General features: G+C 41.1%; 1 protein-coding gene across 1 annotated transcript in view; it reads right to left on the reverse strand.

The window, feature by feature from the left end:
• The window catches only part of LOC308291078 (trypsin-like), a gene marked incomplete at both ends in the record, with an annotated part of 39495 nt that overhangs the window by 14034 nt on the left and 1767 nt on the right, over positions 1-23694 (reverse strand). The gene's annotated exons all lie outside the window — the stretch shown is intronic.

Below are 23694 nucleotides of genomic sequence, written 5' to 3' on the forward strand. Positions count from 1 at the left end.
GTACAATAAAGTACAGTAAAGTAGAATAAAGTACAGTAAGGTACAGTGGAGTACAGTAAAGTACAGTAGAGTACAGTAAAGTACAGTATAGTAAGGTACAGTAGAGTACAGTACAGTAAGGTACAGTACGGTACAGTAGAGTACAGTATAGTATAGTACAGTAAGGTACAGTACAGTACAGTAAGGTACAGTAGAGTACAGTACAGTAAGGTACAGTAGAGTACACTAAAGTACAGTAAGTTACAGTAGAATACAGTAAAGTACAGTACAGTAGAGTACAGTAAAGTACAGTAAGTTACAGTACAGTACAGTACAGTACAGTACAGTACAGTACAGTAAGGTGCAGTACAGTATAGTAAGGTACAGTACAATACTGTAAGGTACTGTACCTTACAGTACCTTAAAGTATCCTATTTGTTGGGTTGGAATCGAGCCCACACTGTTTCGAAGGAACAATATTTCTAGTTATTCTTAATATTTACACGCCATATGAATCCTATGATCATCTTGATGAGTTCGTGTGCAGGCTTGCATTTATTCAACCCTTTATTGAGGATAATAACTCGTCATGCATCTATGTTCTGGGGGACTATAATGCTGACCTGACAGATAGTAAGTCTGTATTTGCCAATTTAGTAATATCTAGTAAAATGCTCTTGCCTGACACAAGTTTTACTTATGTTAGTGAAGCATGGAATACTACTTCGTGGTTAGATCACGTGGTGCACTATTGATGCTCATGCCTCGATTGAAAGCATGGAGATTTGTTATGGGTTGGCCACAGCTGACCACATCCCACTTGCCATGATACTAAATGTGGATAATGTACCCTCGCTCGTTAAAAATGAAGAAAACTCAGAGGTTAAAATTAATTGGGGTAAACTATCGGAAGAAGCTGTACTCAAATATTGCTCTTATTCTAATTAATTATTGTGTAATGTAAATTTGCCCAGTTATGCAATTTGCTGCACCAATGTTAACTGTGAGGACTCTTCCCACGGTGAAAGCCTATGTCTTTTGTACAATGATATTGTGAGTGCCCTTCAGGAGGCTAGCAGGTCTTTATTCACCCGCCCTAGAAAGGCTAAGAACATCAAGCCTGGGTGGAATAAATGGGTTGCTTGCCACCATGCAGAGACCAATGAGGCCCATAAGGCCTGGGTTATAGCTGGTAGGCCCAGACAGGGACTAGTCCTTGAGCATAAAAAGAAAACTAATGCCAAGTACAAATATGCATTACGGTACATAAGCAAGCAAGAGCAAGCTCTGAGTGCTCACTCTATGGCTGACAATCTGCTTAATAATGATATCACTAATTTTTGGAAAGAGGTAAAGTCCCTTAACAGGGCAAAAGCAGCTCTCCCAGGTAATATAGAGGGGGTAACTGATCCGGTTGGCATTGCTGACCTCTGGAGACAGCACTATGAAGCGCTGTTTAATAGTGTTAAAGGTGAGCCTTACCATGTAGGCACAATTGAAGAACAAATCACTGTTTTTAATATCCATGAGGTTTTTAGTGTCATAGAGCAACTTGCTGACAAAAAAGCCAGTGGTCTGGATAATATAACAGCTGAGCACTTAAAGTTAGCTGGTCCCAGATTGGCAGTGTTGCTGTCTCTCTGTTTCTCAGGGATGTTGACTCATGGTACTTTACCTGACTCCATGCTGAGTGTAGTTCTGGTCCCTGTAATAAAAGATAAGGCTGGGAAAGTAGGTAGTATAAATAACTACAGACCCATAGCTCTAGCTAGTATACTGTCCAAAGTTTTGGAAAAATTACTCTTGGTCAGATTAAGTGTATATATAACGACCACGGACAAGCAGTTTGGCATCCATCATTATAAGCTTTTTAATAAGCTCAAGCTTAGGGGTGTACCCAGTAGCCTAATAAGAATTCTAGTTTATTGGTATTCCAAACAGAAAATGCAAGTAAAATGGGGTAGCACATTATCCAACCCTTTTCGGGTGAGTAATGGGGTCAGACAGGGGGGGATTTTAAGCCCCGCCCTTTTTAATTTATATATGGACGACCTGTCTAAACAGCTTGAAGGGTGCAGTACAGGTTGTATGATCGGAGAAACCCTTCTAAATCACTTTATGTATGCTGACGACTTGACTATTAGAGGAGGAAAAAACCCTAAAAAAGAGCCTTAGTTTTTGAGATACCCCTACCCGGGGTAGAACAAAATGTGACATTGTTTTTTCAAATCTTTAGGATGTCCCCTTCATGAAATGGATTGTCACAAGTTTTACTTTTACTGCAAAAGTCATGAAATTGATCCATGAAGGGACTCACCACTTAGGCAAAAAAAAACGCCTATCCTGAAAGATGGAGCTCCAAGTCAATCCTTTGTCATTTTCTACCTGCTGGTTGTTTTTACCTCATACTTGCACAGATGGTCTACAGGTAGTGTCCTTACATCCCAGAACAATCAGAATGCAAAAATGTGGTTCTGTTTTGAATCTGTAGCCTTTTATATAAGGACTTTCTATAGGCGGAAATTACATTTCTAATGAATGTTCCCCTGTAATCCTGGTGATAATCTTCTATAAGTGGTAGAACAACAACTGACAGTGTTTTTTCACAACTTTGACTTGTCCTCTTCATGAAATGGATGGTCAGTTGTTTTACTTTTAATGCAAAAGTCATGAAATTGATCCATGAAAGGACTTTCTATAGGCGGAAATGACATTCCTAAGGAAAATTCCCCTGTACTCCTGGTGATAATCTTCTATAAGGGGTAGTACAAACCCTGACAGTGTTTTACTTGTCCTCTTCATGAAATGGATGGTCAGTAGTTTTACTTTTACTGCAAAAGTCATGAAATTGAAAGATGGAGTTCCAAGCAATCTATGGTAGTCAGACTTAAATGCAGTATGTATGTAGGGCAGGCCTACATGCAGTAGAATACACTATATTGTGTGCACCATTCTTAATGCCAAATAATCAGCAGCTTTTTCTCATTTTCATTTATTTAGTTTATTTCCTTTTCAATCAATTATCAATCAACTATTTTGAGCAGTCTGAAGGAGACTGACCAATGTTTTTATTTCTTTGAATTAGTTACAAGCAGGACAGTCCATATAAATACAGGGGCAATATTCCAACCCTTCCCAACTGGATTCCACAGAAGGGGTTTGGGGACACGATTGTGGTATATATATATATATATATATATAAGATATAACACTTTGCTACATAGCCTGTTGAACATGCTGTTCAAAAGCATCCTTAGTGGGAGGCAGATGTGAGACTGACATTTCTGTTGTTGATGGAAGAATACAACAGAGCTCATCAAGACTGGAACATGGCTGGCCCTTTCCCTTCTTTTTTAGGCCATAGAGAATGAGGGCATATTGTCTAGCACATGCTAAAGTCTCTGGTAGACTATCGGTCAAGCCAAAGATTCTCATACCCTGAAGCTCATTTATGTGCTTCTCCAGCTTGTTGAAAGCTGTTGTTTTGCTTATTGCATCCAGTCAATGCGTGCCATGCTGGAAGACTCTCACACAAAGCCACTCCCAATGTATTTGTAATATCAGACACAGGGACGTATCGTTGTCTATCCCATGACCAGCATGCATGACAATCGAAGCTGTTCCAAGGAGTTGTCGACTAACATATTAGATGAGCAACACAAGTACATCCATGTATATAAATTGGGTCAGGGTCTGAGAACCTTTGGCTTGACAGATAGTCTACCAGAGGCTTCAGCATGTGCAAGACAATATGCCCTCACTCTCTCTCTCTATGGCCTAAAAAAGAAGGCAAAGGGCCAGCCGTGTTCCCGTCTTGATGAGCTCCTTTGTATTCTTGCATCAACGACAGCCATGCCAGTCTCACATCACTGAGGATACTTTTGAATGTTCAACAGGCTATGTACCAAACTGGTACAGTATATGGTGCCACAATCATGTCCCCAAACCCCTTCTGTGGAATCTAGTTGGGAAGGGTTGGATGCTAAAGGATGAGACTACATTACTACAGCCTGTCCTGTTCAAAAACATAGCCTGTAACAAGCAGTAAGAGACCTCACCCAACTCTACTGCTATGATAAGGATTGTTGCAGTCAAAGTAGTACGTGCCTCAATGTCTCTCTGTGGGATTGTGTTGCACATAATGTTACTCCTGTATTTACAGTGCATTGACTGTAAACTAAAATAAACAAGAAATTACACAATCCTTTTATACCAGCTTGTGCCTTGTGGACCAGCCTTGTGGAGCATTGTAGTGGCCCTTAGTTGAAATCCACTGGGAACTGAATTCCTTCTTACCTTTTATATTTTAATAATACTTACCATCATACCATATTTATTACTATAACATAAACAGTAAGACAGAATTCAATAAATCCATTGACCAGCCATTGGCCAATAGATACACAGCGGATTATGTCACAAAATCTCCTGCCAAAATTACGTCAGAATTTGGAAGATCATCGCTTTGTATCCATTGACCAGCTTTGCAAGCAAGCTGGTAAAAATTGGTCAGTCTCCATCATACTGCTCAAAATAGTTGTTGATGTGAAAATATTGAAAAAGAAATAAACAAAATAAATGAAAATGAGAAAAAGCAGCTGATTGATTATTTGGCATTACGAATGTCACACATATATACCTATACCTGATAACCATCCGTAGATTCTAAATGAATATGAAGTGTGTAGAGACATGGTATCAAATTGTAATCCCTGTTATTAAACAGTCATTGTGTTGTATTTGAGGCATTATTACAGTATTAATAGATAGAGGAACTCTGGGAAATAAAATAAAAACCCTGCTGCATAGCATAACAAACCTGCAGCATATTATGACATATTCTTCTGGTTTCTTTTAGGTGTTGGTGTATTCCCTATAGACAATCTGTAAAAATATTGTGTAAATTCAACTAAGTAGTAAGTAGGGATGGAGCTTGTCCATTTGTATTGATAATGAGCACATTATCGATCCTGCTTGTTGACCCCTGCTTTTATCAAGCCGACTATTGAGTGTCTTCTAATATTTTGTGGGAAGATGTGAGATGACAAATTCTGAACAGAACTGGAATATTCTTTTTTATTGGCCAGTTGTTGTGACTGTGAGTTTGTCTATGAAGATGAGAATTGACAAAAGTAAAACATATTATCATTTAATATAATTAAAACAATCATTCATTAATGTGCAATAAGTGTTAAATGGCTATATATTATGAATAGTACTGTAACAATTTCTTGATCGCCTCTTGTCTTGATTATTTAAACTTGACGTCAAGAGTTACTGACCATCGATTTCATGAAGAGGACAAGTAAAAGTTATGAAAAAACATTGTCAGATGTTATAAACCATTATAGAAGATTTTACAGGATTACAGGGGAACATTTCCTTAAAAAATGTAATTTCCGCCTATAGAAAGTCCTTATATAAAAGCCTACGGATTCAAAACAGAACCACATTTTTGCATTCTGATTGTTTTGGGATGTAGGGACACCTGTAGACCATCTGTGCAAGTATGAGGTAAAAACAACCAGCAGGTAGAAAATGACAAAGATTGACTTGGAACTCCATCTTTCAGGGTAGGCGTTTTTTTTTTTTTTGCCTATGTGGTGAGTACCTTCATGGATACATTTAATGACTTTTGCAGTAAAAGTAAAACTACTGACCATCCATTTCATGAAGAGGACAAGTAAAAGTTATGAAAAAACCTTAACAGGGTTTGTACTACCCCTTATAGAAGATTATCACCATGATTACAGGGGGATTTTCCTTAGGAATGTCATTTCCGCCTATAGAAAGTCCTTATATAAAAGGCTGTTGATTCAAAACAGAACCACATTTTTGCATTCTGATTGTTTTGGGATGTAGGGACACTACCTGTAGACCATCTGTGCAAGTATGAGGTAAAAACAACCAGCAGGTAGAAAATGACAAAGGTTTGACTTGGAACTCCATCTTTCAGGATAGGCGTTTTTTTGCCTATGTGATGAGTCCCTTCATGGATCAATTTCACGACTTTTGCAGTAAAAGCAAAACTTGTGACAATTCATTTCATGAAGGGGACATCCTAAAGATATGAAAAAACCATGTCACATTTTGTTCTACCCCGGGTAGGGGTATGGTCAACTTCTGGCCCATTTTTTCCTCTACTATATACTTTCCCCTAGTAGCTATGGGTTCCAACAGCTGCTCAACATCTGTACTAATTATGGTATTGACTTTGATATTAAGTATAATGCTAAGAAGAGCATGGTCCTGATCTGTAGAACTAAGGATGACTTGGAAGTCAAGTTTCCTGCTTTTTACCTGTCTGGTCAAACCATGTGTTTGTCGAAAAGCACAAAATATCTTGGGCATATTATTACAGACACCCTAGAGGATGATGAGGATATGTCTAGACAGAGGAGAATGCTCTATGTACAAGCTAATATGTTGGTTCGTAAATTTCACCATTGTACTACTGATGTTAAGGTTAACCTGTTTAGAGCTTACTGCACCCCTCTATACACTGCCCCTCTGTGGGTGAAGTATAAGAAAGAGAGCTTAACTCATTCCCCGCCTCCCCCGATAGTCCCGAGAAAATCCCAATGTCGTTCCCCGCCAGGCCCGATAGTCCCGAGAATTTGCTTTTATATAATGTAATGTTTAATTACATTCTTCCACAGCCCGTCACAAAGTCTGAGCCTTTTATCTTAAAGGGAACCTAAAATATCACACATCAAAGTAAATGTGTTTGAAAAAAATACTGTAATAATGTATAAATTGCAATACAAATGTATAAATCTCCCCATAACCCACAGTGAACTGGCAAAAGACGCATTTGAGCTCAAAAGGCTGGCTGCCAGAAAAAAAAAGAGAAGAAAAAAAAGTGTGAGAACAGCTGTGTGTGTGTGTGTGTGTGTGATGTGTGTGTGTGTGTGTGTGTGTGTGTGTGTGTGTGTGTGTGTGTGTGTGTGTGTGTGTGTGTGTGTGTGTGCTTCCCTCCAGGACCACTATATCTCTGTTTCAGTGGTCCCTGTTGGACCCCCTGATGGTGTTCAGTCCCATAAAAAAACAGTGCTATCAGTGAGATCTGCCTCTCTCTCTCTCTCTCTCTCTCTCTCTCTCAAGACACAAAACACACAATTATCGCCAATTCGCCATATAAATGCTTCTAAAACGTACCTGATAATGATGATGGTTGATTTGAATCCACACCCTGGGTTATAATCCATATATCCAGGCTATAATATTAGTTTTGTAATGGTATTTAGTCCACAAACTTTAGTCCACAAACAAGCCATGATCGCCTTTGCAAAGGTGGGGGTCCCTGGTCGCCTTTCTAACGGAACCAATAAGGGGTCCGCGGGTCCAACGCTTCGCCGACCTCCCAGAGCAGTGCGGAGTTACATAACATTGTAAAATCAATCAATAAGCCGATCATTTGTTACATAAAGTTCACATGATCCAGTTGCAGGGACAAGTGGTCCCTGTCGATGGGGTCTCACAAAGGGGGTCCCCTGGTCTCCAGCCAACACTTAGGGAACCAGGTGGGCGTGGGGGTCCCTGGCCCACGCTCCACCAAAACAAGCATCAACTACAGCCAACAAGCGATCGATCAACTACAGCCTCGCCTCGTTAGCAAACTGCGTCTGCCCTGCTCTTGCCAGGGCAGTGCAGAGGATTTTTTAGGGGCAGGGGGAGACATTTTCTAACATGTGCTAGAATGTGAAAATAGCAGATCTACAAGCTCTACAAGCTCTCAAAGTGTCGCAGAGCGACGTGTTGAGAGATTGCTGATCACCTTGTTGAACAAATGTAATAGCAATCCATTCTAGAGGTGTATTCTAGAAGTGTTATTGCGACCGTCAGGGAGCAGTTTACTATGAAAACCTCCACCGGCCGTCCGTCGGTCGGTCACACGTCACACGTCACACCTTTGCCCTGCTCATATCTCCGCATCAGTATATAGGGCTTGTTTGTTTATTGTATGACATCACGCCACATCATCAGCTGTGGACTCTGTGATGTCATCGTATCGCATCAGTATATAGGGCTTGTTTGTTTATTGTATGACATCACGCCACATCATCAGCTGTGGACTCTGTGATGTCATCGTATCTCCATATATGGCCATCTCCGTATATGGAGATATAAGTCGTCCATGCCCAAGTATGGGCTGGTGAGGTCAGACTTTGTGTGATGCGTAGGTTATCTCAATATATGGAGATTCAACATTCCAGGCAATGCTCTCTTCCCTGGTGAGAATTGCCCCTTTATATAGGGCTTGTTTGTGTATTGTATGACATCACGCCACATCATCAGCTGTGGACTCTGTGATGTCATCGTATCTCCATATATGGCCATCTCCGTATATGGAGATATAAGTCGTCCATGCCCAAGTATGGGCTGGTGAGGTCAGACTTTGTGTGATGCGTAGGTTATCTCCATATATGGAGATTCAACATTCCAGGTGTAACTATGGCTACCCGTATGACGTGAGAGGTGGAGGTTGTGATATTTGTGGAGATAAGCGACCAACGGTCGCTTATCTCCCGATTAGGGACTGGTTGTAAAGACTCATGCCCCCTTTGATGTCAATGTGTGTGTGTGCACCTGTAGGCCTACAGAGCGCAACTAGCATTTACACACAGAAACAGAGAGACAGCGCCCCCAAGTGACTTGTAGCAGACTTGTAGAATACTGTAGCAGTAATAGTATATCAATGTGAACTTGCTGTTTTTGGTCAGACATAGCATATAAAAATATTTTTCTCTGCATTTTTCTAAACAGAAAATTCTAAAAATAATTCCTATTACATAATTACATTAGTACACTTATCTGATAAGTGCCTGACGCCATAAATACAAATATCAACTGAGTTATTCGCTCGAAAAGCCATCAATCACAAAAAGGTCAATATCTCCAGTTCTTTCAATTATAGCTGGATTTTGGTCAAAAATGGCTATTTTGAGATGGCTGCAACTATAGAAAAAAAAGCTTTTTATTTATTTATTTTATTTTTCGGTGAGACTAGAGTTTGTCCTGTTTCATTTGAGGTTCTGTATGACATTGTCGAAAAAATACAGAATTTAGGAAAAATGTCAATATAAAAAAAATATATCAATTTTTTTATTAAACAAAATGGCAGGAGAGCCATACAGTCAATGTTAAAATGGCGGCCAATGTGTTAAGGAAGCTGCAAGTAGCCTACAATGACTGCCTTCGTATACTGTTGAAGAAACCCAGGAGCACAAGGGCCAGTGAGCTCTTTGTTACATTGGGTCTCACCACCTTCATGGCTCTGTTGAGGAACCTGACATATAAGTTCATGTGCAGACTGGATCGCTCCTTAAATGGAATAATAGGACTGATGACAGACCCTGGATGTAGCTCTGTCAGGTACACGTCTACCATTAGAGGACACTGGCATGAGTGCCTCTTTAGCTCCGGTGGGGCTCGGTGAATGTACTCCTTGTTGTTGTTGTTTTTTTTTTAATTATTATCCTTGTAATGTATTGTCTTCTTACCCTGTGGGCCTTGAGCCTGTAATAAAGTTTATATATAGAAAATTTTACTTTCACCATAGTAAAAACTGCATTCATGGTCTTCAGACGGCTCTTTTTTACAGACGGGTAAAAGGGCAGGGGCTCAAGCCCCCTTTCAAGTCTATGTGTGCACGTGCCTGCGCACGCACGCACGCACGCACGCACGCACGCACGCACGCACGCACGCACGCACGCACGCACACACACACACACACAAATAATTATTATCTACTTGAGCCCAATGCTTAAGTTGTCAATTATAGGTACCGGATCCCAGGCTGCGCGTGTAAACTGTCAATTTACAACTGACAATTTACTTTTCTCCCCCTTTGTTATGTTTTTGACCAAAATGTACGCACCCAGTATAACATTAGCAGCAACATTGGCACATGTGCCCCATCTGAACACAGGTAGTCAATCTATCAATTTGGAACGATCAATCTGAATTCTATTGATAACAAAATGATATGATACGTGTGTGTGTGTGTGTGTGTGTGTGTGTGTGTGTGTGTGTGTGTGTGTGTGTGTGTGTGTGTGTGTGTGTGTGTGTGGTTTGTCGATTGTGTGTCACTGTCACCTATGAAGCACCACATCAGAGAAATGACAAGAAATTGAACATAAACATGAAAATATAAAGTAAAGAAAAATGCTATTTTGTGCTGTTCCGGGAAGGTGCCGGATCACCGGATCCAATCAAAGAGGTGGGGGAACATGTTCCCCTCGTTCCCCCTCAAAATAAGCACTGCTCGAGCCACTCCAGCCTGTGCACACACACAATTACTGTCCAGCATAAGACTCAGTTTTAAGTACAGAGGATAATTATCTATACAGATTAGGGTTGCGAATCTCGACCACTGAGGCGATACGATACGCACCTCGATACACTGCCAGCGATATGATATAATTGCGATACATCGAAATCCTGCCGATACGATACATCACGATCCACCCCTGTTCCCGATACGATGCGATACGATTCACGATTCACCACGATTCAAGCCCAAATCCCAACATTTACAAAACATAGCGACTAAAGATTTATGAAATTTAAATTCAAGGCAATTTATTGTTTCACTGTAGTACTAGGCTCTGTCTAACAACCCAACATATAGTATTCTGGGAGAACACAAAGCTGCTGGCTATTGTAGAATTGTTTGATAACTAATCATATAGAAGGCCTATGTCATTATTAGTAGTCCTATTATGTCTTCAACTGGGGGTCAGGGACCCCAATCCAGGGTTATTACAGGGGGCCTGCCAAATATTTGTGTGATACAGTAGGCTATAATGCCTAGCCTACAGCGAGGGTCCCTGCTTGATCTCTGTCTGAGCTAAGGGGTCCTTGACCTGAAAAACAATAAAGTCCCTCCCTGGTTTGTATTATTATATTATACTAGAAGCTCGGGCGGCCCAGCGTCTAGTCGGTGACCTGGCCAACTCGGGAACAATGTAAATAGGGAATGAATGCCCCACCCTTTAATGCAAACTCCATTATACCTGTTGTCATAGGACCCGTTTTGACCATCTGTTTGCCTGTGTCCATTTATGCCCATATATGGAGATATCTGTAGCTGTCTGTCTGTCGGCGTCCATTTTATGTCCATATATGGAGATCACTGCAGATATAGTTCTGGGTCCATTTTATGCCCATATATGGAGATATCTGTCTATCTGCGTCCATTTTATGACGCAGATAGTGTCCCTTCAGATAGGACCCGTTTTGACCATCTGTTTGCCTGTGTCCATTTATGCCCATATATGGAGATATCTGTATCTGTCTGCGTCCACTTTATGCCCATATATGGATATCTTTGACCATCTGTTTGCCTGTGCCCATATATGGAGATCTATGCAGACACAGTGCCAGTTCCGGAAAATCCTGATGTCAGACATCAGAATCCGAACCTTTCATGCTGGTTCAAGAAAATCGTGTATCGGGTCGGGTCGAGGCCGAGCACTGCACTACCTGCTGCGGTGGGGAACGCGCGTGCCGAATTTGAAATAGGGAATGAATGCCCACACCCTTTAATGCAAACCCCAATATACCTGTTGTCATAGGACCCGTTTTGACCACCTGTTTGCCTTTGTCCCCTTATGCCCATATATGGAGATCTCTGCACACACAGTACCGGTTGCGGAAAACTCTGATGTCAGACATCAGTTCCGCATACGGGCATTCATTTTATGCCCATATATGGAGAACGCGTGTGCCGGTGGGAAGAACAGTTTCGAGATACGCAGATTACATACATACATACACATTCACAGAGATTTTCGCATTTATAGTAAGATTATATTATATTATATTATATTTTATTATATTATATTTAATCCAGGATTATGCAATTTTTAAAGCCAAAATGTTTTAAAACAGACCTACAAGCTCACAACGCGTCGCATCCACGACGCATTGTGAGCTTGTAGGTCTGCTATTTTAGGTGCGACACCCTTGTACTGCGATGTATAAATTAGGCATTAATAATGTTTTTGAAAGGTTTTATAGGCATAATTATAAATCATAAATCATGCTCTAATTTGCATTTTGGGGATATTTTTCACAATATTAACATATGCACGTGTTCTAGACATTCTAATGATCACGAAAAAAAATATTACAGGCATTTTACTTATGTTTTTGTGAGGAATAGCTTCAATTAAAAAGTGAGATGTTGTTCGTCCAGACGCTGGAATAAAATGGTGTCTCAAAAAAGCTTGTAGATCTGCTGTTTTCACAACATGTAGCCAATAGCTTGACTCGGTTCCACTGAGTCAAACTAAATGTAATGCCTTAATTCTTAAATTCCATGATTATTTTGGGGGGTCTCCAGTTATAGTAATTATAGTGCAAGCATATTTCATTGCATATACAGTATGTGTGATCATAGAATGCTTCATAATGGGACTGTAATCTAGGCGGGGTGCCCAAGACAACAGCCAATACAGAAGCCTTACCATTCAATGAGGTTTTGGGAGTAATTCCAGTAGACTGGGTCTGAACGAGGTGGGCGGGGTGCCCCTGAGGACAGCCAATAGAAAAGCGTTGCCATTCCCTGGGCCAAATCGAAATATGTAATCCTTGGTTCCTGTTGATTGTAAACAATAATAGTGACTCAAAACTGTTGCCCTTCAAACCCTACCTTCATTGGCCGTCATCAGAACTGAGGGAGGCTCCTCATGATTTCTACAGTATAGCCTAAGGAGTTTGTTTTGAGTGTTGCAGTACACAGCATATCATTATGAGAAGACATTACAATGGCACACCATTAACAAAACACTTGAATAACTGTACACACAGTTTAGTATATAACATGACTTTGACAGCTTTATTTGTCAAAAGCATTCCAAAATGGTACCCTTTTTTTAATAAATAAAATCTAAATAAAGTGCCTGAAGTGATTAACAAGTACACAACTGTAATTGAAATAGTTTTGAACACCAACATCAAATTAAAGTGCCTGAGTGCTCACCTTTTTAGTATTTTATTTATCACTTTAATTGGCCCTTTATGGACGAAAATTAGGTTGCTTACAGCAATTGGGACAATAACAATTTGCCTCTTTGGCAAATAACCCTAACCCTAACCCTAACCCTCATTGACGCATGCATATTGAAACCACCGAATATGACAAGTATCATTGTCACAACATATCATTTATCCAAATTCAACCTGGCCACAGGAACAAAATGTGTGTTTTTGCTCGCTGGCACTTGCATTTATCAGAACCATGTTACTCAGCAAAGACAGATACTCCAGGTTGTAGAACTTTCCAACTAACTCTGGCTGTGTCAAAAATGAGCTTACTTTTCTGGCATAACATGCCCCAGAACTCTTCATCAAATGAAATGGTCTCAACATGCAGATCCTTCTCTGTCCAAACAACAAAAAAATGCCAGATTCCAGTCTACACACTCCAATTTGAGTTTGCACCTGGTAGAAATTCTGATGGTTTCTATTTAGTTTTAGTTGGTTTAGTTTCATCATCCTTCTGCAAGTAGGTTACGCTGTCTACCATTTCACCTTTAACAGAGAAAGGACATAAAACTTCAACAATCACAAGAAACAAGGCCATCTGGGGAAGCGCCCAAGAATGGCACACTTGGATTAATGAAGAAACCTGTGTTTTATGATATTTCTTATGTTCGTCTATGAACAAATCACACGCACATTTCTCATGAGTAGGCCTACATCCCCAGGTAGTGGCTTTTGATGTAAATTTGTATGCCTCAGGATAGCATACACTTTTGATGATACTTGGTGCTGGTTGGTTCGGATTAGTGCAGCATGCAGATTTCATTTTAAATGTTGTGATTCAACTAGCACGAAATCAAAACCACATGTTTAGAATCAGCTTGATCCCTTGTAGCTGCTTCAACTGCCTTTGCTTGCTCCTTGTAGCTGCTTCAACTGCCTTTGCTTGCTCCTCAGATACAGAAATCTCAACATCATTGCAAACAGACAATAAATCTATATAGTCCAGAAGTCGTCTGCGTTTCGTAATTCAGTCAACACCAGAGGAAAGTTTTCATCGGTTTGGGAACAAAACTGTCTGATTAAGGTGCAATCAGTGACAACATAGCAGATCCACTTGTGCTGAGAGCACTGAAAAGTTTGGTTAATTCAGCACTGGTTGGCTGTGGTGTTTTTTCTAACTTAAAGAGTAGAGCGGTCACTAGCACTTTCTTTCTCATGACCAGCACAGTTGCTCTCTGCTATTTTACTGTATATCTCTTTTCTGCAATGAAGTCCATCTTCTGGCATTCCTTGTACCTCACCTTCCGACATTCAGTAGGTAACATCCAATATGCCTTTTCCTGTGTCACTGTCCTTGAGTCCCTCAAGTTTACATTTTCTTGGATCAGAAACAGCAATTCAGCAACATGCGTGCACACCTCTCGAAGGACAGCCATGCACATACAGTGCCCTCCAAGAATCCGGTTGACTTCTGGTGAAAGACAAGGCAAACCAAATGCTTCTTAGAATAATCACTCATAAAACAAAATAAATTGCATGTAGGCTTATACCAATGGCTCTTAATCTCTGAGGAGTTATAGGTCTGTAACTGTTAGTGTACTAATGGAACCAAATTGACACTTTCAGTTCTCTAAAGGCCCATTCCCACTGAGCAAGATAAAAGATAAAGATACAAAAATATGTATGTCTTTCTCCATTGAAGTGGATGAGGAAGAAAATTGAGAAAGCTATTTGTATCTTTATCTTGCCCAGTGGGAAATGGGCCTTAACTCTGAAAACAAATGGACCCTTACAGGTCTGTAACTCTCATAGTGTACACCAATGGAACCAAATGAACCCTTACAGGTATATAACTCTCTGAGTGTGCAATTTGAGCCTACCTTACAGACTGTAACTCTGAACCAAATGGACCCTTACGGTCTATAAGTCTGATAGTGTACACACATGGAACAAAGTAGACCCTTACAGGTCTGCAACTCACAAATGGATCTCTAAGTGCACACAAATGGAACCAAATGGACCCTTAGAGGTCCATTTGTACATTATAGAGATATCAGCCTTAGCTTTCACGACGCATCTGTCATTGAAGAGCTGATACTGTATCTCTCTCACCCATCCACACACCATCTGGTTATAGGCTTCCAAACCTTTGTAGGCTTGATGTGTATGGGCTTGGCGAGAAAATAAGGTAGTTACCAATGTTATAGAAGGTAGAATATTTGGGTCATCATTGATCCAAGACGATGGGGCCAGCTGGTATGGATCTTCGCCGCATATAAAGCTTAATTTCTCTAAATAGCATGCCCTTTCCGGCGGATTTTCCGTGGGTTTGACATAGTACAATTGGCTCAAAGTTGTACATTACACATGTTATCACAGCATCCCAATGATACATAGGTTTGTTTACAATGGCTAGTATCGCCATCATGGCCACGGCGGTAACGCCCATTTCGTGACATCGGTGAAAACACCTAATTATTGCCAGTCACTGCAGTCAGCTATGCCATGTAACATTAGCAGGTTAACATGGCACGTTGAGAATGCACATTTGACCCTGATTTGACCTCATAGGCCAGGGGTGGGCAACTTTGATGATGGCAAGGGCCTCTATATTTCCAACGCAAACGCATCGCGTTGCAATGCGTTTTGAGCTTGTAGATCTGCTATTTTTGCTTCTTTTGAATTGGAAGCCTGAATAATGTTTTTTTTTTCTTTTTTTGGAATCCTGAAATTTAACATTTTGATTTCATTTCAAAGGCATTTACGCATATACTCATGTTAACTTCATGAACTTAAATACAAATACATTGGACATAAAATAAAAAAAAATACAATTAATTATACAATTAAGTAATTTAATATTACTATACTAGTCATTAAGCTACTAATAAGACGTAATTAAAGCATGTCATGTTTGGAATTGTAACAGCTGAAATCAATAATATATCAGTAGTCTGGTATTAACCTGCGGGCCGCATTAAGTGAAGGCGGGGGCCGCATGTTGCCCATGTATGTCATAGGCAATAAACAGCACTAATGGCAACTGTAACAACTGTAACAAACGCTTGTATTGCCTGTCTTGCTCACGTGTATCAACTGAATGTTTTACCTGTAGCCTGGATATCAAGTCATTCTCAGCAGTACTGTAGGTACTGGGTAGATCGTCCTCATGCTAAACTTACATGACTTGTAAGTTCCACTTCTCCTCAAAAGGGCAACTTTCTTTCCTGGATGTTATGCCTAATATTATTGCATGTTGGCTCTTGGCTGTTTGCAGCCATTGCAAGCCAATGTTCAGAGGCATTGTCATCATGTCTTACTTTCATTAATTCATATTTATTTAGTTTGATTGATGATTAAACTGTAATCCATTGTTTTAGACATAGGCCTATTGATTCATACACGATTTGTGTTAGAATGCACACAAATATTTAAACATTTTTAGATTTCATTTTGAAAAAGATCTACAAGCTAGATTGGTTATAAGGGTTAAAGTGGTTAAAGGAGTAGTTCACCCCCAAAATGAGACTTGATATTCTCCGTATTTGTCCCATTAGTACATTTGCCTCCATTGATTCCGGATGGGGATTCCTAGGAATTCTAGGAATTTGAAATCACTGACTCGCTCTACCTCAACGCCACCGATGTGAATTGGGGCGTGCTTTCTCTTTGGCCTCCACAAGTCCACTATCAGATCCTTGGTTTTCGTGACGTTGAGATCTCTCTCTCTCGCTCTCTCTCTCTCACCAGCATGTGAGTAGTGAGTACTAACCTCATCTCTATATGATGAGTATGATGTGCTCTACTGTATCCAACTAATAAGGTTTATTTGTATTTGTGTGTGTGTGTGTGTGTATATTTTATTTATTCACCTACTGTTCAACTAAGAACTTCTCCTCTATATGAATGCTCATCATCTTCATCTTTGAACACATTCATTTGCCAAACTGCAACTAAAAGTGTTTCCCCCCTGTATGTTTCCTCCTGAGTATCTCTACGCCTAAACCGTTTCGCACAAAATGTGCATTTAAAAGGTTTTTCTCCTGTGTGAATCCTCATGTGTATTTGTAGAGTAGCCTTTTGACTAAAACCATCCCCACAAACTCCACAAATATAGGATGGTTTAAAAAATGGTTTATTTGTCTGTGTGTTTTATTTTTACGTACTGTTCAAATAACTTCTCCTCTTTATGAATGCTCATCATCTTCAGATGGGCATTTTGAACACAGTTTCCCAAACCGCAACTAAAGGTGCTATGCTGTATGTTTTACCACGCGCAACTAAAGGTGCTACGCCGTATGTTTTACCACGCGCACGTGTTGGCTTAAATTAGAGCTGGTTTTGAAGCATTTACCGCAGGTCGGACAGGAGTATGGCCTCCCCCCAGTATGTTTCCTCTCCATATGTCTTCGTAGAGCTCCTTTTCGCCCAAATTGTTCCGCACAAAATGTGCATGTAAAAGGTTTTTCTCCTGTATGAACCCTCATGTGTGTCTTTAGATAACCCCCGTTACTAAAACCATTGCCACAAACTGTACACTTATAGGGCTTTTCTCCTGTATGAGTCCTCATGTGTGTATTTAAATTACCCTTTTGTCCAAAGTCTCTTCCACAAACCGTACAACTAAAGAGCTTTTCCGTTGTGTACGTCCTCAGGTGTGATTTCAGGCATCCGATTCTTTTAAAACCTCCTCCTGTGGACCAGAGGGATACCGCATGGGAACAGCTCAAACAACAGCCTCTTATTGTCACCGTTGTGCTCCTATACGACCTTTGTTTTGTCAACTTGGACGTTTATTACCCTGCTTGTCTGGAGTGTGTGTTGAACATTTTGTTTGGTAACACCAATCCTCTCTTCCAGGGACCCCCTGGCACAACACATTGTCAAATACATATCATTTTGGGGGTCCTTGGCACAAAAAGGTTTGAGAACTACTGATTTAGATCTCCAGTCTCAGGTCTGAACCCCTAAAACCGGGAAAGCATCTGTGTCGTTTTAGATTTGAGATATACTGTAGATATAGCAACATAGGGTTTTCAAAAAAATAGCAGATGTACTAGCTGAAGCGCCGCACTGTGAGCTTGTACATCTGCTGTTTTTGAAAGCTCCAACATCTGGCTTAGTCCGTTTGTCCAAAGTTTGTTGTACGCTCAACATTGGTCAAGTTTCGAGGGACGCTTGATGAAATTAACTCACAAATAGCACCACTCACTTCACACTAGGTGTGATTTTGTTCTCCTATTTCTGAAAATTTTCCCAGGATTTTTTAACCCATTTTTCACCCAGTGCCAATTGCCCAAGCTGTAATCCTGGGCTCTGCTCTCCCTCTGCCAACCTGGGGAGAGCCCTGAACTGAGCTCATGCTTCCTTCAGTGCACGAGGAGTGAGCATGCCGCTTCTTATCACCTGACAGGGGGGAGTTTCCCCGGTTGGACGTAGTGTGTGGAAGGAACACGTTATTCCAACCAGTTCCTCTCCCCTCCATCAGGCGCTCTGGGTGGCCAGAGGGAGGCAGAGTGTGTATGTGTACTGTGCAGTGTGCATGCATGGATATGCTATTCATTATCTAGGTTAGGCAGGCAGTGGACCTAAAGCAGAAAAACATTAAAAAGGATATAATGCAATTGCTTTTACTAATATCGTGAGTAATATAGATATCGAGGTATTCAACAACATTATCACATATCGAAGGTTTTCCTATGCCCAGCCTTAAAGGGGAAGACCATCCATTTTCAATTTTCAACTATGTCATTAACCCTTTCCAAGCCACGGGGAGCCCCTTAATGTTAAAACCGTACTGTATCGAACTTCCTAGGGGGGGAGGGGCAGCCAATCGTCTTTTATCGTACTTTCCCGTATTTACCGAAATAAATGATTTTCATCCGAAAATAGGCGATCGTCTAACCTTCCCTAGTCACCACTCGTGCATCGATAGCTCATGGCTGGGCTGAGATGAAGCAGAAGTGATGTCATTGGTCTTTCCTTTTCCAAGGCACATTATCCCATTCGGTTACTGTCTGTACCCTGGTGCTTCTACAGCAGCCATGCTAGGGGCTATGCTAGCGAAAATTTTCAGTTCTGCTCTTGAGTCACACATGGATTATTTGCGGGGACATTTATGTGAACGGATCGCGCACGCGAAACGCACGGGGAGATCGATGATCGGCCAAAACACCCATTCTATCCGAACGGAGATCGAGAAAATCATGGTGAGTTACTGACCTGGGGAGAAAAAAAAAAGAAAAAACAACGGCGCTGTTCAAGATGGAGGGGCTGCGGGCTCATGTTTATAAACATAATATTATGTCTCGATCACAATACAATAATAGAAATTTCACGGCTAATCTACCAACCCCCATTCTATTTCGGACGGCAAAGTGTTAATATACCTTAGAGGAGTTGTGTGGAAATAAAAAAAAAAAAAAAAAAACTTCCCCCCCTTCTGTGTTGCCTAGAACTGGAGGATTGATTTTGGGGTTTGTATTGTAAAGTACAACCGTGTGATGTCATCACATTGTGATTTGCAATTGACCGAATTCACGTTACGCAACTTCCTGGCGCTGACGTCATGGTAGAGGGGGAAAAACTACTAATATATATAATAATATAACACAGAAATCGCAAATTAATGCAATTTCCGAATAGTAATGTATAAATTACGGCTAGCATGATCAAGAACACAATATACCCAGGGGGCAAAACAGCCTTTTTTTTAGGAAACCTGCATTTACCCCGACATAAAAGGTTGTCCACCAGAAATATTATCTATGACCCAGTAGGATCACAACCTATATGGACAACCCGGTCAATTTGTACGGCAAAGTTCCAATATGGCCGCCTCAATATTAGCCCCTATTAGTTTTAATGGGGGGTGAATAGGAACAAATTTTAAACTGAGGGATATTTCCACGAAACTTCACAGGTTGATCAATGGTATACATATGAACATTTTTTGTATTGCAAGTTTCCATGAAATCCAATATGACCGCCACAATATGGCCGCCATAATGTAAGGACCCAGAAAATAGGTTTTGCCTCTAACTTCTGAACCAGATGAGCTAGAAACGCAAACTTGGTGTCTATTTCATGGTGTCTGACCATGGGAGACTCAATGGAATAGCTAATTTTATTATTGGGTGTGTCTGGACCTTTATTGTGCATATTTGCAAGATGGTGGATTCCCAAAATAGAGCTTTAACATAATTTCTACCATGATTGTTGACTGCTTTTGCAAATACAAGCAATATGAATCCATTTGCTAAGATTTATGGCATTTATTCTTGAGTTTGCATGTTGTCAAAATGGCTGTAAACGAGATATTATACTTCCTGTCCGATTCTACTGTATGTAGTTGTAGCAATGACTTCAGATAAAATCAGAGACCAAAACAATGTATCTTAGAAATTATTTTTTTATTTAAAAAATTAATAAAAAAAGAGAGAGATTATCTCAATGAAATGAATGCAACTGCCTTTTTGGGTCTTTCACACATAGACATGCACATGCTTTCCAACAACTTCAGCTTCAGGGAAATTATAATGAACACATGATTAAAACAGGCTGCATTATAATGCAAATAATTGCTAGTCACTATCACTGTCTTGTGTACCTATCCTGCTGCATCTTGTCTCCAGTCCTTGGCAACGACACCCCAAGTAGCATGCAATTCCATTCTTTGCACATGAAGTTCAATCACCCGAGAGAGACTTGGAGTAGAACCGCTGCTCCTTCACTTGGAAAGGAGTCAGCTTAGGTGGTTCGGGCATCTAGTACGGATGCCCCCCGAGCGCCTTCCTAGGAAGGTCCTCGATGCACGTCCCACTGGGAGGAGACCCCTTGGCAGACCTAAGACCAGATGGAAGGATTATATCTCCAGACTGGCCTGGGAACGCCTCGGTATACTCCCAGAGGGAGTGGAGGAAGTTACGCAGGATAAGGAAATCTGGAAGTCTCAGTTGGAACCGTTACCCACGCGACCCGATTCCGGATAAGCGGTTGAAGATGGATGGATGGATGGGTGGCACATGAACAGTTTTTCTGGCAGCCTTTGATACAGCTACATGATATTGCCTTGTCCATTGATATAGGCCAGGCTGGCTCTGTAGATGGACAGGGGACTGCCTTCCCATCACTGAGAGACCATCCATATTCAGTGAAGCAAGGGATGTCTGGCTTCGCGATGTGTGCAGTTTTATCTATTATGGCTGCAAGAGCAGCTCTTTTCAGGTGCAGGCCAAAGGCATTTTCTGTAGGTGGCAGCAGCTTCAACAGGGTTGATCGGTTTTTTAGGAACTTGTACACTCTCAGCTTTGCCAGGTCAAAGTCCTCCGAATGGTCAGCTTTTGATGCATGCTATCGTGAGGTCTCTAGCCTGATTCTTGACATCCTCTGAGAGGGAATAAGAGGAATTTTCACCAAACTCCTGAAGTGCAGGGAGATCTAGACCCATGCTGGTCTTGAACCATGCCTTCTTTCCAGTGAAAAAGGGATAGCTGGTGGTATCTCTGCCACTCAGGCTGTGAATAAAGGGCAGGGCACGACACTGTGCGAGTCCAAGGGCTGAGACCATGTGATGGATAGGAAGATATGCATCCTGCTCTGTTCTCACCCACAGCTCTGGAAGGTCTAGGAGGTGGGTGGCAGCATGATATAGATGCCTATATCATGCTGCCGCCATGGGAAGTCAGTCCCCTGTCCATCTACAGAGCCAGCCTGGCCTATATCAATGGACAAGGCAATATCATGTAGCTGTATCAAAGGCTGCCAGAAAAACTGTTCATGTGCGAAGAAGGGAATTGCATGCTACTTGGGGTGTCGTTGCCAAGGACTGGAGACAAGATGCAGCAGGATAGGTACACATGACAGTGATAGTGACTAGCAATTATTTGCATTATATGGTCAGACACCATGAAATAGACACCAAGTTTGCGTTTCTAGCTCATCTGGTTCAGAAGTTAGAGGCAAAACCTATTTTCTGGGTCCTTACATTATGGCGGGCATATTGTGACGGCCATATTGGATTTCATGGAAACTTGCAATACAAAAAATGTTCATATGTATACCATTGATCAACCTGTGAAGTTTCGTGGAAATATCCCTCAGTTTAAAATGTTTCCCTATTCACCCCCCATTAAAACTAATAGGGGCTAATATTGAGGCGGCCATATTGGAACTTTGCCGTACAAATTGACCGGGTTGTCCATATAGGTTGTGATCCTACTGGGTCATAGATAATATTTCTGGTGGAAAACCTTTTATGTCGGGGCAAATGCAGCACACCTTCCTTTGCCCCCTGGGTAATATAGTAAAAGGCACAAAGCGGTATAATTTACTTTTGATTGATTGATTGAAGAATTTATTAGAAGTTTGCAATAGAAAAAAGTACAGTTTCATGACAGTACAAATCACTGGTACAAGGTCAACTAAAAGGAGATCCTAGAAAGCCGAGGCTTATTTCCACAGGAACCACACTTTAAGTATCTCATATAACATTGAAAGACAGACGGATAGAACATAGTACTTTATCTAGGATAATATCAGTTTCAAAAGCATAACATCAGATACAAAGGCAGAAAAAAGAATAATAAAAAAAAAGGGGGGGGGGGCATGGGGGCTTAGTCTATTTACAAGTCACGGGTAGCAGCTGTCTGAAGGTGACTTTTCATACCAATTTTGAAGGAGGCTAGGGATTTGCTCTCCTTTAGGGCTTGAGGAAGGGCGTTCCACATGTTGATGGTGTAGCAGGAGAACGAGTTAGAGCCTTGTTTAGTGTTAAATCTACGTTGATGATGATTCGTGGAGCTGCCTCTGGTGTTGTGGTCGTGAACATCCTTGACCTTTAAGAAGTAGTTTGTCAGGTACATGGGAATCTTGGAGGTGTAGTGTATCTTGTACACCAGGCCCATTGCAAGATGCTGTACTCTGTCAGCTACTTTGAGCCATCCCACGCTTTCGTGGTGATGATCGGTAAGGTGGGTCAGAGGAGGGAGACCAAGCACAACCCTAATTAGTTTGTTTTGGGCTGTTTGAAGCTTTAACTTTAAGGCGGCTGGGGCGTCGCGATACCAGACATGGACTCCGTAATCAATGAGGGGCCCAATAAGAGCTCCTCCTAGTGTCTTTCGGGATTTAGTATTGATCAGCGGGGCAACCCTTTGCAAGAAGCGAATTCGTTGGTTGACTTTATTGATAACCTTGGTGGTCATTTTTTCACTGGATAGGTTAGCCTCCAGGATGCAACCCAGGTAGCAGATGTAGTTTTTTCTTTCTATCACAGTGTCACCTACTTTAATTGTGAAGTTCTCAACTAGGCTAAGTTTCTGACTAGATCCAAAGAGGATACATTCAGTTTTGCCTAGGTGAATTGAGAGTCTGTTGTCATTGAGCCAGGTGCAGATCTTGTTAAGTTCACAGTTAAGGGCCTTTTCAACCTGCAATAAGTCTCTGCCGGAGACTAGGAGAGCCGAGTCATCCGCAAACAGAAACAGATTGCAGTCACAAGCAGATGACATGTCGTTTACGTATATTAAGAACAACAGTGGTCCTAGTATACTCCCTTGAGGTACTCCACAGTTTACTGGGAGGGGGGGGGACAGGGTTCCGTTGACTTCCACCATCTGTTCCCTCCCCACCAAGTAAGAGTGCATCCATCTCACTGCTGTGCTATCAAGACCAATAGCTTTGAGTTTTTCGATCAGAATAGAATGATCGACGGTGTCAAAT

Source organism: Nannobrachium achirus (genome assembly GCF_963921795.1).
Source record: "Nannobrachium achirus genome assembly, chromosome: 9".
In the NCBI taxonomy this organism is placed as follows: Eukaryota; Metazoa; Chordata; class Actinopteri; order Myctophiformes; family Myctophidae; genus Nannobrachium; species Nannobrachium achirus.